We start from the raw sequence: 15845 nt of genomic DNA, 5'->3' as shown, positions 1-15845 counted from the left end.
AACAAGCTAAATGACAAATAGAATAGATTGAAATGACAGATTGCACTTGAATTACCCTGCTTAATACTGCAGAACTTAAAAACCCTTAGAGCGCTTTCACATTTAGGCAACTTTATAATTTTACATTACAAAAATAGGGTTTTAAAAAGCACTTTTACACGTCCCAGTATTAACCCTACTACTGCTTCGGGACAATAAATGGGCTAGTGTTGAGAAAAAGCAGCGCTAGAAACTCGGTCACTTTTAAAATATGTATATAGTCTGTCGCGCTTCTGTCACCATAGTGTGAAGGCTATATTGCTAACCTCGAAGTAAATATTGCTTCTGTTAGGATATAAACAGCGTATTAATTTCTCCCCGTTCTCCTCACTTTACAAACAAATACCACAGAATCACATTTATGGGTTCAATTGCAATTCTTTGTAGCATTACGCACTAACGAAGCTTCGTTGTTCCACGAATCCTCTTAGAATGGTCCCGAACCCTCAGATCCTTTGAAAATTACAACAATAATATTTAAGAGTCCTCTTTCGCTAATTTCCCTGAATCTTTGGGGCTTTGTGGATGTTTTATGGTTAGGTACTTAAACTCTTCAAATTTTAATGCTCATAAAAGGCGATAGAAGATAATTGGTAAAACCATAAATGTGTGAAATGAGATTAAAAAATAATATCTTTTTAGCTTAACAAACTTAAAAAGTACCTGTAAAAGCGGTGGTTGATTTACCATGAAACTAATTCAAAAAAAGATAAACAGAAATAATAATGGTACCCTAAATAGTCATGTTACCGAAATAAAGGACGGAAGAAAGATCCTGTATTAATGAGCTCCCAATAAACACATGAACAGGTTTTGATCATCAAGGTCATAATTTGAACTATAGACAATTTTTGATTACTTTGGACTTCAGCTCAATGGGTGTGTATCGATATTACGAGGCTGTCCGTGAGTTTGTTCATTCAGGTAGTAAGTCGAAAGGCAAAGAGCAGAGATTTATTTACAATATACGTCTTACGACTACAGAAACGCCTTAGAGTAATGCCCAAGGCGTTGGTAATTCATTACTTTGTGGTTAGAACTTCACAAACAAATGAATATTGAATAATAATGTCCTTTTGTCAGGCATCTGAAGATGTTCATTAAGGAATAAGGAGCGGCTCCTTTCGTGATTTCGCTCCGCTGGCATAGAAAGTTTGTCTAGCAGGCACTAAGATGCAGACCACAAAACAGATCTGCGCAGTAAGTAAGTCGTTCAAAGGTTTAACCGCCTCTGTGGTCTAGTGGTAAGACCACCTGACTCAGGCCTAGAGGTCCTGGGTTCCATTCCCAGTGAGGGCAAAATATTCTGCTCAGTTGGTTGGTGGTAGGACTTGTTCTAAATCCGCCTGGCTAGCTTCTATCATCTTAGTTAGCTATCTATAGTCTGTCACCATAACAACAGTTGTGTTTTGAGAGTTAGGGCCCAGAACAGACGGTGAAACGCAACTGCAACGAAACTGCAACTTTCTGATGATTCTGATGAATGAAACTGAAACTGAAAGTTTCAAACAGGTCGCGTCATGTGTGGTCTCTCAATGGACGCTATGGCAGAAACTTTACATGCAACTCAAAAGTAACTAGCAGTTGCAGTTTCGTTGCAGTTGCGTTTCACCGTCTGTTCTGGGCCTTAGAAGAGGTAAGAGCCAATAAATTCCTTTGTGGTTGAGGATTCCGGGTGAAGCCCGCTCCCACCTTCGGTCTGATCATAACTTATCATAAGGTGAGATGTAAGAGCTTCTTTGTTACGGAAAAAATGATAAAAAAATCACACAGCATGTGTGTTTCATTGTAGGTACTTAAGTTACTGATGCAATTTATACTGTGGCTACAACGAAGTAAATTCATCGTACGAAACTTGGTCTGTACTGAGTCAAGAATGCTAATTACTACACGTTTCTTTGCCCACACTCATTGCGCTGAGATATTGTTGCACGCAATGCTGGATAACATAAAATCTTAAAAAGAAACTTTTGCGTTAAGGTACTGTTATAATAATAATCAATAATAAGTACCTACTTAAGTATACACATGAATCTATACCTACTAATCTTGTACTTGCTGGAGGGCATTGATTAGAAATAATGACACAAAAACGGGAAAAAATATTTATCCTATTTTCACGCGGGCACAGCTAGTGTCAGTCACATAATAGCTGATGGTTGTGTTATTTTTTCCACCAATATCTCATCTCATCTCCAGTTACCTAACATGATATCGTAATCATTGAAACATAACGTCAGGTTTATTACAGTAACTTTCCGTAGAAAATTGGTAAATAAGAAACGGAACTGAAGCGTATCATAGTTTAGTTTCTCAGAAACTACTTTATAGAGGTGAAAGGTATAAACATTTATAGAATGATCGAAATCCCAAAGAAAATCGTAAATAAATAAGTATTTTCATTCGAAATATATTGGAAATGACTTTTGTTTTATATGCCACTAGGATTCAAAGGAGATTTTTGTCGTAAAATTTTCAATTTGCTTAAAAAGAAATGTAATTTAGAAACGAAATTTATCAACAAAGCAGTTATCAACCAGCTGGCGTTCTACAGGGTTCAATTTTAGGTCCACTATTCTATAATGTCACTACAAACAACTTCAGATAAAAACATCTTACGCACACTCCTTTATTATCCAGTTATAACGCCGTATTTATTTTCCAAGACCTTTTAGGCCCGCTTGACCTGACCGCACCTGGAGTCAATAGTCTTCCGGATACCGCTCTTCCGTAGACCGATAAGCCCCTATTATATACCTTCTTTACCCTACGTATTTGTTGCGTAGATTTAACGGCGTGTTTAGATAGGAGAAATGGGTCAATTACAATACAAGGGACCTTTTTACCCGGCAGCACAAAGCGTGAGTCGCCTACGATAATGTTTTCTTTTTCACTCAAAGCTATTGTTTTTTTACGTTGGGAGGCTATGGTATTACCGTTTACGTAAAGGACACCAGCTCAGCTCTTGGCAAAGACAGAATAATTTAAAGTGTTTGAAGTTATTAAGATTACAGTATATTTAAACGTGAGACGTCGACTCACGAGGTGGACAGACCAACATAAAATTATTGGGGGAGGCCTATGTTCAGCAGTGAACGTGATGATGATGATAGTTACTTAAAAAAATAACTTCAATTTTAAGCTTTAAAAATACAAATGCCTGTAGCATTTTTTGGTTACAAAAACATTTCCAACTTTCGTATATCCAGAACTTACACCAGCTGTAAAAAAAACTAAATATTGTGAATCGCGCTATATACGAAACCATAAAGTTTCTATCTCTGCATAAATGCATTTAGTTGTAGACACAATCATAAAACACAGACATTCCCAGCATAAACGGTTGTGCCAGATCTAGCAAATATAAAAAGGATATTAAACTCGTAAAAGCGAAGTGTTTTCTATCTGAACTTATCGACGTTGTCCAGTTATGTTATGCATAACTCGTGAGCTTAGAACATTTGTGTGGAGCCAAGAAATAGAAATTATAATGAGCGTTTTTCATTTCATCATATAAAGTACCTAATCTGTGGGTAAGCTCTGTCTGTTATTAGACTTTCAATGGCACTTCTGTTTAATTAGGATCATCTAATACGTCTAAAATGAAATGAAATGTATATTATGTATGTATCTAACATTAGACTAGGGGCATAATTATTTTTATTTATGTAATTTTGTAATAAATATTATTCTGAAGTAGGTACAAGCTCTGTTTAGTTTGAGATTGAAGAAAGCCTTTTTAAACAAAAATTCGCTATTGCGTCAGTCCACAACAAGGCCTTAGTTAGATAATAGAAGACAAAATGCGCCTTTGAGCCAATTCTCAGCTATCTTATCCAACAAATGCCATTTTACATCTCTCTCGAGAGCCCCTCACACTACAGATTATAAAGCAAAATTTATTTCATCCACCACTATCTCAAAAAAATTCCAAGTTTCATTCCAACACTTTTATTATCCGATGTATAAAACCTGTAAGTATAAATACCGGGTTTTCTCCAAAGAGGAGTGATTTTAGTTTTATGGCCCACGCGGGATCGCAGGCGTTACAAGATCGTTGACTGTCTGCTGCGGATGTGAAGCTGACGATGCCTCGTATCTGCTGTACAGTCAGCACATCAGACTGTACATTTTTGTTGTAAAATAGCACCTATTACAAGTCAATAAGATCCTGCTGTGTCTAGCTTGATGTGCTGCATGAATTTTTTTACAACTTTTTTGTAGTTTTATGAAGTAAAGAGCATAGTGGGATGCTGCACGATATTACTTTTCTCATGAAGGGCAGGGCTTTTTGTAAAAAATGTAATGTATTTATACTTTCCACTAGACTATTTTCATTCTTTGTTCCCTGGTGTTGGTTGGCTGAAAATAAAACTTAATTACATAACACTGAAAAAGGGAGAAATATTGAATTTGTAAGCACATTGTTCTGACAAGGCCATTATAGTATTTTCCGATCCTAATTTTAAACGGGATTCCTGCCTAAATTTTAGGGTTTTGGACCAATTAGGCTCAATAGCCTTTGTAATGTTCATTTAGGTACCAAGTGATTGTTGAACGGACAATACATTGGCTGGTGCTGAAAAAAAGCGTCTTTCGTTTAAAAGAAAAATAAATACAATAAAGACTATATCAAAATTTTCTCCAATTTCCACTTCCAATCAAGTTATTAGGTTTTCATTAAAATATGTTGCTGCATTTAATATTATTACCAATTGCAAAGATAAACAAGGTTGAAAATATCCAAAGTAAATCTGACCCGTTTCTGTCCATAGTTCGCGAACAAAAACTGTTAAAATGAAAAAGTAAATATCCCGGAGGCGTAAAGCCTCCGTATAATCTCCTGCAAACAGCCGGGCGGCCACCCGGTATAATGGGCAACTCTTTTATTTGGCATTTGAGCCGGCCGAATATGCCGCTTGTGACGTCACATTTTTAAAGAATAGTAAGTTACTTTCAAGGACTACATTTTTATAGATTTTTTGACGTACTCGCTAGCGATGACGCTTAGTCTAGGCGCAGACCACCGACTTTTAATTGGCCGATAAGTGGGCCCGATTATAATTTGTATGAAGAATCTGCCGATACCAAATCGGTGTAGTGTGCGCACTTACATGTTCATACTGATCAATAGCCCGATTCAACTATCGGCCAACTAAAAGTCGGTGGTCTGCGCCTAAGCTTGATGTTAACTCATGAAGGGCCCTTGACTTAATTATATCTATCAATAGTTTCATTTTTGTGGCCATTTCTTAAATATTTACTGCAAAACACTCTCATTTGGCTCTGCTCTTTACGCCACTTATTTCATTGCGTCACGCACTATCGATGTGTGTAGGCGATTACTTAGGTGTAAGTCTCGTGACACCCCAGGTGCGTCCTAACCCAGAATTTGGGAAGCTCTGGAACCTACATATTCCAGAACCTGATAATTTTATATCAAACATGCATTTAGTTCTTGAATGTTGCGTTTTGTTATCTAAGATGTAGTTTACCAAAAGAAAAACTTTTTAAGCCGAATAAAGTGTTTTTATGCATAACAAGGCAGGTATTTGACCTACAACAATACAATGTACCTAACAAGGTAGGTTATCAGTCTAAATTATCACGTTTATCTAGCTTTCGTTAAAAAACTCCGAGCAAAATTTTTAGGGAAAGCTGGGACATCGCACTGCATTTCCATTCTAAATAGCCAGTGTGATATGTGCTGTAATATGATATGTGTTCGGAGATATGATATGTGCAGTCATCACCTGAAAGAGCGACCCGGTCCGCGTGTTATTAAAAACGGTCGCACAGATGCTGAGTTTGTATGGAAGTGACATGTGGTTAAAATGCGAACCCGAAAAATCATTGCAAACTAATGGCCTAAGGGTTTAGTCTCAGAATGTCCAATTTGAAAACTGTTAAGTGGTAGCAAAATGTCAAAGTCTCAAAAAGTCCAAGTCGCAAAATGAAAATCTTTAAACTTTTAAGACTTGGACATTTCGCAACTTGGACATTTTGCGACTTGCACATTTTGCGACTTGGACATTTTGCGACTTGGACATTTTGCAACTTGGACATTTTGAGACTTGGACATTTCGCAACTTGGACATTTTGAGACTTGGATATTTTGCGACTTGGACATTTTGAGAATTTGACATTTTGCTACCACTTGACATTTTGCAAATTGTACATTCTGAGACTAAAGGTTTTCCGTACGGTGCATCATTTTCTGGTAATAAACTAGTAAAACATAATATCAGTTAGGTAATAGTTAAGAAGAAAAATACGTAATCTCAACTTAAATCTTTTTTGCAAATGCTTTTACAGGGTCTAACCGCACACTTACAAACCGGAAATAAAGGCAATTGGAAATAATGAACTTTTTAAAATTCTTTAAAATATTATGTCTAAAAATTGCATGGTGTGCAGTTTTCCAACACCACGGAAAAATTTGCCTGTAACGGGTTACTCTATTATGTTAATTCATAATTATTTTGATTCCCGACGTGCCCACGACATTAAAAAAAGCATTTTCTATGAAAATTTTTAAATTTCACGGACTCGGTGGGAAATAAGATCAATTATTAAATAGAGTCGTGGATCTTTGGGACAGCCGAAATTATTAGGTATGTCACGTTTGTAACCCTTTGTTTTTTTCAACTGTAAAAGTATTCGTCAAAATGAATCTCAATATGAGGTTGAATATAAAATTCCCATTCTCTTCCAGTAATTTATATCAACGTTGGTCATGTTAGGCCATTTTTCAAAGCATTCACTAAAAGCGTTCTTTGTTTTGCAAACTTTAGTACGTGGGTGAAGGTGTATTCTCACTTATTTACGACGCGTCGTTCGGATTAATTACTTTTGCTCGCAGTAATGGGATTGCATAAGGTGTGACATTTCTAGAATGTTCTTATGAAACGCGGTATATGATTCGTTGAACATTTGGTACTTCATAATTGAATTATTTCAAAGGAAGTTCTTAGGATAGTTATTTTAATTTAATTCAACCCAAATTTTTGTAACTTATAGATATGTTACTATAGATCTGGCAGAGTGATAATTTGATATACATATAAAAATTTATAAGCGCCACTATTGACATTAACCTAAGTAGAAGATATTATGAGTTTTCAAAATATTCTGTTCAGAAATCGAACCAAGATAAAAATAATATTAATTGTGGCAAGCTATATTTAGGGTATCTAAGTACCCTGAAAAAGGCTTTTTCGAGTATCTTAATAAAGAATTTGATTTTCACAAATGTGGATTTAGTTTTCACAAGATTTCTTTTCAGCATTTTTCTAAAACTATAAGATGTGGTTAACAAAGCATATTGATTGTCAGAAATATCTTCAAACTGAACCATACTAGCACGTGATATCGTATTTTTCTGTTTCAAGTATTCTCTATTTTGCTCCGATTTTCTGGTTCGTCGGTTGATTGAGTCCCATTTGCCAACGAAATAATTCTGTACCCCCAGTGAAAAGGGATCTAACTCGACTTAGATCAAAATTGACTTTATAACATAATGTGAATCTCTGAAAAATTAGCTATTTTTGTATCTAATCGGTATGTTTCTACGACGTATAGAAAAGAAAATAATTTTGTGCCAAATGATACAAGTAAGGCTTTGTGAACCAATTTTGAGTTTTCTTTCGTGTATATTGATACATGTCTACTTTTAACAAAGTGTACCGGAGGCTTCTTTCAATTTTTTATTGTGTCAAGAGGTACGACTCGTGTTACTACTTTTTACACGATTGAAGTTGTTCAGATTGAATTTGTGATTAACAATATAAGATGACTCATATTAATATACACAAAAAAAACTATGTATTGTTGGTTGGTGAAAAAGAATGTAACTTAATTTATATCACAAAAAGTAAAAGACAAATGATTATTTATTTTGTGTATAATGATTCAATTAGACTAATACCATTAACCACAAAAGTTTCGTACATGTGTAAAATGTTATCAGTTACTTAGATCAAAAACATTTGAAAATCGCAACTAATGATTTGGTTAATTATTTGGTGTAAAATGATATAACTTAGCCCAATTGTCAGATTAAAGGAAAACATAATGCGTAGTTTATAAATCAAAGAACTTTAGTTAATAGTTTTAATAAATAATGGTTAACATCTACTAGTAAAACATATAATTGAATTCATAGTGCCTAACGTTGTCAATAAAAGTACTTAATAAGTGCATTATAGAATTTACAAGAGCTCCAACTACCAGAACTCTTTATAAACAAAACTCATCACCTTAGACAATAAATTGAACTGGGCGAGTCATATCGAGAACAAAATAAAAATGGCCTGTATAGCATTCCATCAGTGCAAGAGACTCATTGGTAGTAGATGAGGTCTCAACCCAAAGATAACACTGGCTCTACACGTCGGTTATATGGCCCTCTTACACAAAATATTATAGATCACTTGTGTGGTGGCACAGAACACAACTATCAACAGCAAGATCAAAACTCCAAAGCCTGCAACGCCTAGTAAGCATAGCGGCCACTAGTTGTATGAGAACCACTCCATCGACATCACTTGAGTACCTTCTGAATCGCAGATCTTTAGACCTCATCATTCAGGAGGAAGCGCAAGCAGCCGCTCTAAGACTTAAAGGTAAGAACGGCATATAGAAGCAAAACAAGGAGACAGGACATTCCACGATCCTGCACAAAATCCTAATAAAAGAAATACATCTCACCGAGGCACCTATCGGCAGAATTCCCTGTGTTCACTCTTCGACTGAAGATATAATATCCAGCTTACAGCGGAAACGCAAGATTGCTCTGGAATCAATGAAGTTAGGATATTACACTAACGGCTCCAAAACCCAAAAAGGTACGGGAGCTGGTGTCTTCTCGAATTACCTAAATATACTAAGAATATCAACAACACTTGATAAACACAATACAATTTTCCAAGCAGATTGCAATCAGAGCAGCACAGGCGGTTGCAACCATAGACATCCGAGGTCTGAATATAAAAATAATCTCAGATAGTGCAAGCAATACAAAGCAACTTAATATACTACATTATAATACTTATATTGGAATGCCATGACGCGCTCCTAAGTCATTGCAGATGCAAATGGCGTTACCCTGCACTCCTGAAGTGGATCAAAGGACACAGTAACTCCTTGGGCAACGACGCAGCAGATGAACTGGCCAGAAGGGGATCGTACACGACGGTATTTGGTCCGGAACAATTATAATGCCGATACCATAAGCACAGATCAAGACCTGGCTGCGCTCCAAAATAGAAAAATAACACCACACAGAATGGAAAGATTGTGAAAGATGTAGGCAAACAAAAGATGCAGTTGTGGATATTATATCGAAAAAGTTAAAGACTCATAAGACTTAACAGGGACAACATCCGCAAGGTCCTAAGTGTAATAACAGGTATGTTAAACAAACACCTACACAGTATAGCTGTACAGACAGCCTGATGTGCAGAAGATGCATGGAGGCAGAAGAAAAACCACAGCACGTGTACAAGGAGTGCAGAAGCGTAGCAGATCAACAGGCTCAAATTCTCCAATCACCAGGGTCGCTGCAGAAGGCCTGTAGAGACCTAGATAGGCTGCTGCTACCTGGGGGGATCTGGAGCGGTTGGAATAGGAAGATCAAATAGCGCACAATGGTCTAATCAAAAGGTTAAGTGCAATATTCGATTGCCCTGCAAAACTAACTACGTAAGTCCTTATGAATGGATACTATGTATAAAGTAAATAATTATGTAAATGGCATGTGTTGCTGGACTTTATCTGCTTAGCTCGCAAGTATAACATGTCTTGTTAATCATGTCTCTATTGATTTAAGAAGATTCCCGTCTTAGGCAGTTCGATTTTTTCAAGTTATTTATGATTTAAGAAGAGGCTGACAAGGGTGGCTAAATATCTTGCGCTGCTTCTTCTCAGCACTGACCTATTTATGTCCCAAAATAAAAGTAGGGTTCAAGTGATACTAGGACGTGTTAAAGGGCTTTTTAAAAGCCTCTTTGTTGAAAACAAATGCATTTTATGACTTTACTTTTATATTATCCTTCTGTAGCCAAAAAGCAATCAATATAGCTTGACATCATCATCTCTGGTCCAGAGTTTGATTCCCAATAAGGTAATTGTAGAAAACAAACTTTTCTCTGTCTCCTGTCTAATTAGTTGATGTGAAACCATTGTTGTTTCTGGTCTTTATTACCCAATTGCTTCAACTAATACTTACTATAAAATAGGAGATAATGTGTGTGATTTAGGCCGATATCATTCATGGTATATGGTGTAATAATTAATAAAATAGTAGTTTCAGATCAGAATAAACATTTAAGGAGTAAATAATTAGAATCCACTCTAAAATTCTAGCCTTATTCCTTTACAATCGCCACTTATATCACTTTACACATAATTATTAGGATACTTAGATCGCTATTATGTTAGTTAGATCAGTTTACACATTTTTTTTCTCATCACAAAATTGGTGTATATTGATATAAGTAGAAATTTTTGGACGATTTACCCTAAATAACCTGAAATAATGATTCCTCATAGTGTAATTACTAATGTTTGTTTTACAACTTTTTCTAAAATTAAAGAAACAAAAAAATATCAACAGAAATGGCGTAAAATGTATCACTTTACACTTGTTAGCGGGTGGTCAATTCAGTGTGGTGTAAAATGATTTATGTCCCATTACATCACTTTACACGAATGTAAAGTTGCCGTGCATGGCGATATAACTGGGTTTTTATTTAATTACGAAAAAACTACATGCTATATTTCCCAAACTGGCACACTGCCTAATTATATCTAACATTACCTTTCACCTAAAAAATATTTCACCAAGTTATCTCTAATAGCGACGAAGCAGGATTTTTTTTAACTTCAAATGCGATTTCCCAAAAATCACCATTTTCGACTTAACTCCGTTTTCACTGGGGGTACAGTGTCTTTGAGAATGGATTTTGTTGTGGATTCGAATAAATTCTTAAATAACTTTGAGAACAAAGATATTTGGTTTTGTGGACATGCTTTTGGTCTGAGAAATGGAAAATAACTTATGGTTTTATTTTGTTTAAAGAGAGTTGTAAAATTTTTGATAACCATGAAACCATACCTTGTGCTTGACTTTTAGACCATAATCTTAGCAAGTTTAGAGGTTACGCCTTACTAGTACTTTCATGTCATCATACGTTACAACGACGTTTCATGGCCATGTTTTCGTAGGCTACCTACTTAGCGCTGCACTCAGGTCATTTCGCGTTTCCATATAATTTCTTACATTGGCGATAGCAAATTACTTGTAGAAAGGTGAGCTTACACAAGAAATTCCTTCTCTCCTTTACTTCAGTAACTCATAATATCGTCATTACATTACTAGGACTAGATAATATTAGATATTCAACAGCGCGCTTCACCAGATAAGTAGTTTCTGCGATAAAAACTTCGCTTAATCTAGGACGCGGTGAGACTAGCCTGATGGGGTGGTATTACAAACTCAGGTGGAAAACAAGATATTTTAAAACTACGTGGATGAAACCGTTTTGCTGTCCGCTGAAATATATCACAGTATTTTTATTAGCCAGTGTTTGAAGATATATTTTTAATCCTGGCAACCAAGCATTTAAAAAAAAGAAATTTATTTCGATATACGTAGCTAGTTTTTGAATGGCATGTTGCCATAACTTATTGCTATAAACTGTCACTATCACTCTTTCACAATTTCGGTAATGAACGATTTACTAAAACCAGCAATTAAATTGTTTAAATTGAATGCGGCCGATGTGGCTACACAAGGCGAATACGTTATTTATGTATTTACATACAAGAAGTGCAGAGAACTTTCTAAGGCCATTCCGCAAAATTAGTTTTGAACCAATTACTTTTTTAATTTTTGACAGCTGATTTAGGTACTCACCCTGTCTACCTGTACGAAATAAGTATAATTATATCTATGGAATAACCTGCTTAGTAGTACCTACAATAAAGTCTGATTGGCTTATACGTAATTATGTAGTGTCAATTTGAGTTAACTACATTCACGTGTAACTAACTCTATAGCGTTAGTGTTAATCGGTTATTTGCCCGATGGAATCAAAACAAGCGATGCCAGTTTTGTTTATTATTAATCAATAATTTCGATACGCAAACAACCGAATGCAGACAATCGGCTAGCAAAATAACAAATCAACGGAAAGCGGAGTGATGTGAATTGTAAAACTATCGATGCTTAATATAATAACAGTAACAGTAAAGGTATCATAAAGTATCATAAAGGTAGCAGAAAAGCGCTGGACGCAGGCCGCTACCAACCGGGTAACATGGAGAGCATTGGGGGAGGCCTATGTTCAGCAGTGGACGTCCTATGGCTGAGATGATGATGATGACGAACAGTAAAGTCGATAATGTAATTTTTTTTCAGTAATTTTTTTTGTTTTAGATGACTCGTAAAAAGAATCATAAACATGTAGAGAGCGTTGCATTAGCTTTTAATTTTTATTCGCTAAAGTGAACACACATTTATTGTTTTGTACTAAACTCAGGGACAAAGCGCAGCGATCGCGCATGAGGAAAAGTATTACATTGTAGGTAAAAGTCAACGTTTTTTACGTTTATTCACTATCAAATTACCGATTTTTCTTAATTTACCGTAGTATCTTTTACTTATTGTCGATTCATTGAATAATGAGTTTATACAAGGTTACCTTTACAATACCATTCTTCTTTTATGTGCTTTGGAATTGCGTCTTACTTGTCAACAACTTGTAGTGTCTTTTTAACCCATTTTCATACCACATAGCATCGATAGATCAGCATTATATCGATGAACTCTAACATCACTTCATAGACAAGTAAACCGCAGATAGTAAACTATGAATATATTAATGGGCGTTTTGTACCTAACATACTCATGTGGCCGTAACTACCAAACATAGTTCGCGTGAATGGTTTTTATTACACAATTTTGAATTAGTGTGTGGTTATGGCATTGTGGTTTACGATGAAGGGTTAACTATGCTGAATAATTCCAATAATGATAATGATCGGCGTGGCAAAACAGACTAGTCCGGTATTATGGAACGGCACTGAATTCCAGCCAGCGGTTGGTCTAAATTTGAAATTCCACCAATCACAGTCCTGAATTTTTGATGAATCGAGTTTTGGATGTTTCAAAGCTTTGGCCTGTCTTTTGAAATCACTCTTTGATAATGATCATTTTTGTTACAGTCGAGTCTTTTATATTCTTCAATCATGTAAGTTGTAACTATTGGACAGAAGTTCAAACAATCTTTCAAGAAGAGTGTATTTACATCTTAAAGGCCGGCAACGCACCTGTAACGCCCCCGGGTCTGCGGGTGTCTATGGGCGACAGTAATCATTTACCATCAGGTGATACACAACTAAATCAGACAACTAACTGGTTAATATGTCCATGGTGTACGTAATCAAAACAAAGTTGATTCAAATCTACAATACCTTACTATTTTAGGTTTTAACCAAATGCAAAGTAGGAAAAATACATAAAGTAATTTGACACTTTGTATGTACAACGTGTGAGATTGTAAATAACAGTAGGTTTTAGCTTAGATCATATTCTAACTACTTACGTCAGATTATATTCTAACTACGTCAGATTATAATTTGATGGGATTCACAATTTTACGGTAACGTATGCACCCCTCTAGGAATCAAACCCCAAACACTGTTAAATTGAGTAAAGTAAATAAGAGGGAGTTTCCAATGCCCATTGAATTTTTCCGATGTAGTCGATTTGCCGCACGCACTCGCAAATTCAGTTACCCCGCTGTGCGATGGCTGATTGCAAATAGGAACGAATTCATACTATTTGAGCAATGGCGGAAAGCTTTTCGGCTTGACGTGTACTGGGATTTTTTATTTTCTATATTGTGTTGAAGATATTGTTTTTAAAATTTTCTAGCGTTATGAGTCGCATTTCAAACTAATTTTTAGAAATAAATTCCCGGATTAGGCAGTTAGATTTTTTAAAGTTATTTATAATTTTCAAATAGAAGACATTATTTCAAAACCCTGTTTTGAATCCCTCCGTTTTGAATTATTATTTGTAAAATATCCTAGTAGGCCAGTAGAATTAAACACAAAAATTGATTAAATCGGAAATAATTCCTACAAAAGATTTTTTTGCTTTAATGGCTTCATTGGTTGCCCATTAAGACTCTCCTAAGTTTTCGACTTCGACGGAGTTGTGCTTAAGTGGTGGGGGCCCCCGAAAGGGGCGTTTTTTCGGTTTTCCGGTTATACCGCGTAAAGGACTTACCCTATCGAAAAGTGGTCTTCATGACGGTTAAAGGGCACTTAATCCTGCATTGAATAAGACCAAATTCATATGTTTTGGACAAACCGTTCTCGCGCTAAAGTTCGGCAAAGTAGAAAATATGTGTATAATTAATAACCCTCTCCACGTCCAATGGCTTATTACCCACATGCTTCCAAGCCTTGTAAAGGGTCGCCTTAACCAGTGTAACCCTAACAAGGCTCACGAGTTTGATTCGCTTATCCTTGTTCGTCCCAGCCGTTCCTTAACTGCGGTTGCTGCACCTCTTCCTGGCACTCTCCTGAACGACTCTGTGTTACCTAATGTAGCTGCCCCTCTTCCTTGTACCCTCCTGTACGATTTCATTGCTTAGCCATATGCCTGGTCCAAGGTTCGACGCCACAAAATCAACTTCATACGAGTGAAAATAGGTTAAATACTATTTCCCGTGCTTGCAACATTTTTCTTTACTGCTTCGCCTGTATTAGTCGTAGAGTAATTGTATATATCCTATAGCCTTCCTCAATGTATGAGCTATTCAACACAAAAATAATGATTTCAATCAAACTAGTAATTCTTAAGATTAGCGCGTTCAAACAAACAAACAAAAAACTCTTCAGCGTTTTAATATGAACTTGTTGTTGTTGATTTTTGGCGTCGAACCTTAGACCAGGCATACGGCTAGGCAACGTAGTCATGCAGGAGGATACAAGGAAGAGGGGCAGCCACAGTAGGTAACACAGAGTCGTTCAGGTGAGTGCCAGGAAGAGGTGCAGCAACCGCAGTTAAGGAACGGCTGGGACGAACAAGGATAGGCGCATCAAGCTCGTAAGCCTTGATAGGGTTACACTGGTTGAGGTGGCCCTTTTCAAGACTTGGAAGCCTGTGGGTAACAAACCATTGGACATGGAGAGGGTCATTAATTATACGTATATTTTCTACTTTGCCGAACTTTTGCGCGAGAACGGTTTGTCCAAAACATATGAATTTGGTCTTATTCAATGCAGGATTAAGTGCCCTTCAACCGTCATGAAGACCACTTTTTGTTAGGGTAAGTCCTTTACGCGGTATAACCGGAAAACCGAAAAAATGCCCCTTTCGGGGGCCCCCACCACTTAAGCACAACTCCGTCGAAGTCGAAAACTTAGGAGAGTCTTAATGGGCAACCAATGAAGCCATTAAAACAATAAAATCCTTTGTAGGAATTATTTCCGATTTAAAAGCTAATTCTACTGGACTATAGGCTGTCTAAAGCATTTTTATTTCATCAAACTTTTTAATCTTCCAAAGAATTTTACATTTGCTGGTTTTTAAAACAAAAGCAGGGCAGTAAGCCAACTTCAACTCTCAAAATATGAGCTTAATAATACCCAGCAGTATGTTGCACAGTGAGCGCCCCGCCTTAGCTACTAAATGACGTCGTTTAGCGTGATTGCTGCCGGCCATTGTGAAAACTAATAATTTAGCTGTAATTGAAATCTGTGCCAGTATTTTATAGGCTTTAGTTAAGTCA

Source organism: Ostrinia nubilalis, chromosome 16 (assembly GCF_963855985.1).
Source record: "Ostrinia nubilalis chromosome 16, ilOstNubi1.1, whole genome shotgun sequence".
In the NCBI taxonomy this organism is placed as follows: domain Eukaryota; kingdom Metazoa; phylum Arthropoda; class Insecta; order Lepidoptera; family Crambidae; genus Ostrinia; species Ostrinia nubilalis.
The sequence above is the reverse complement of the archived record's forward strand: the minus strand, read 5'-3'. Positions refer to the sequence as shown.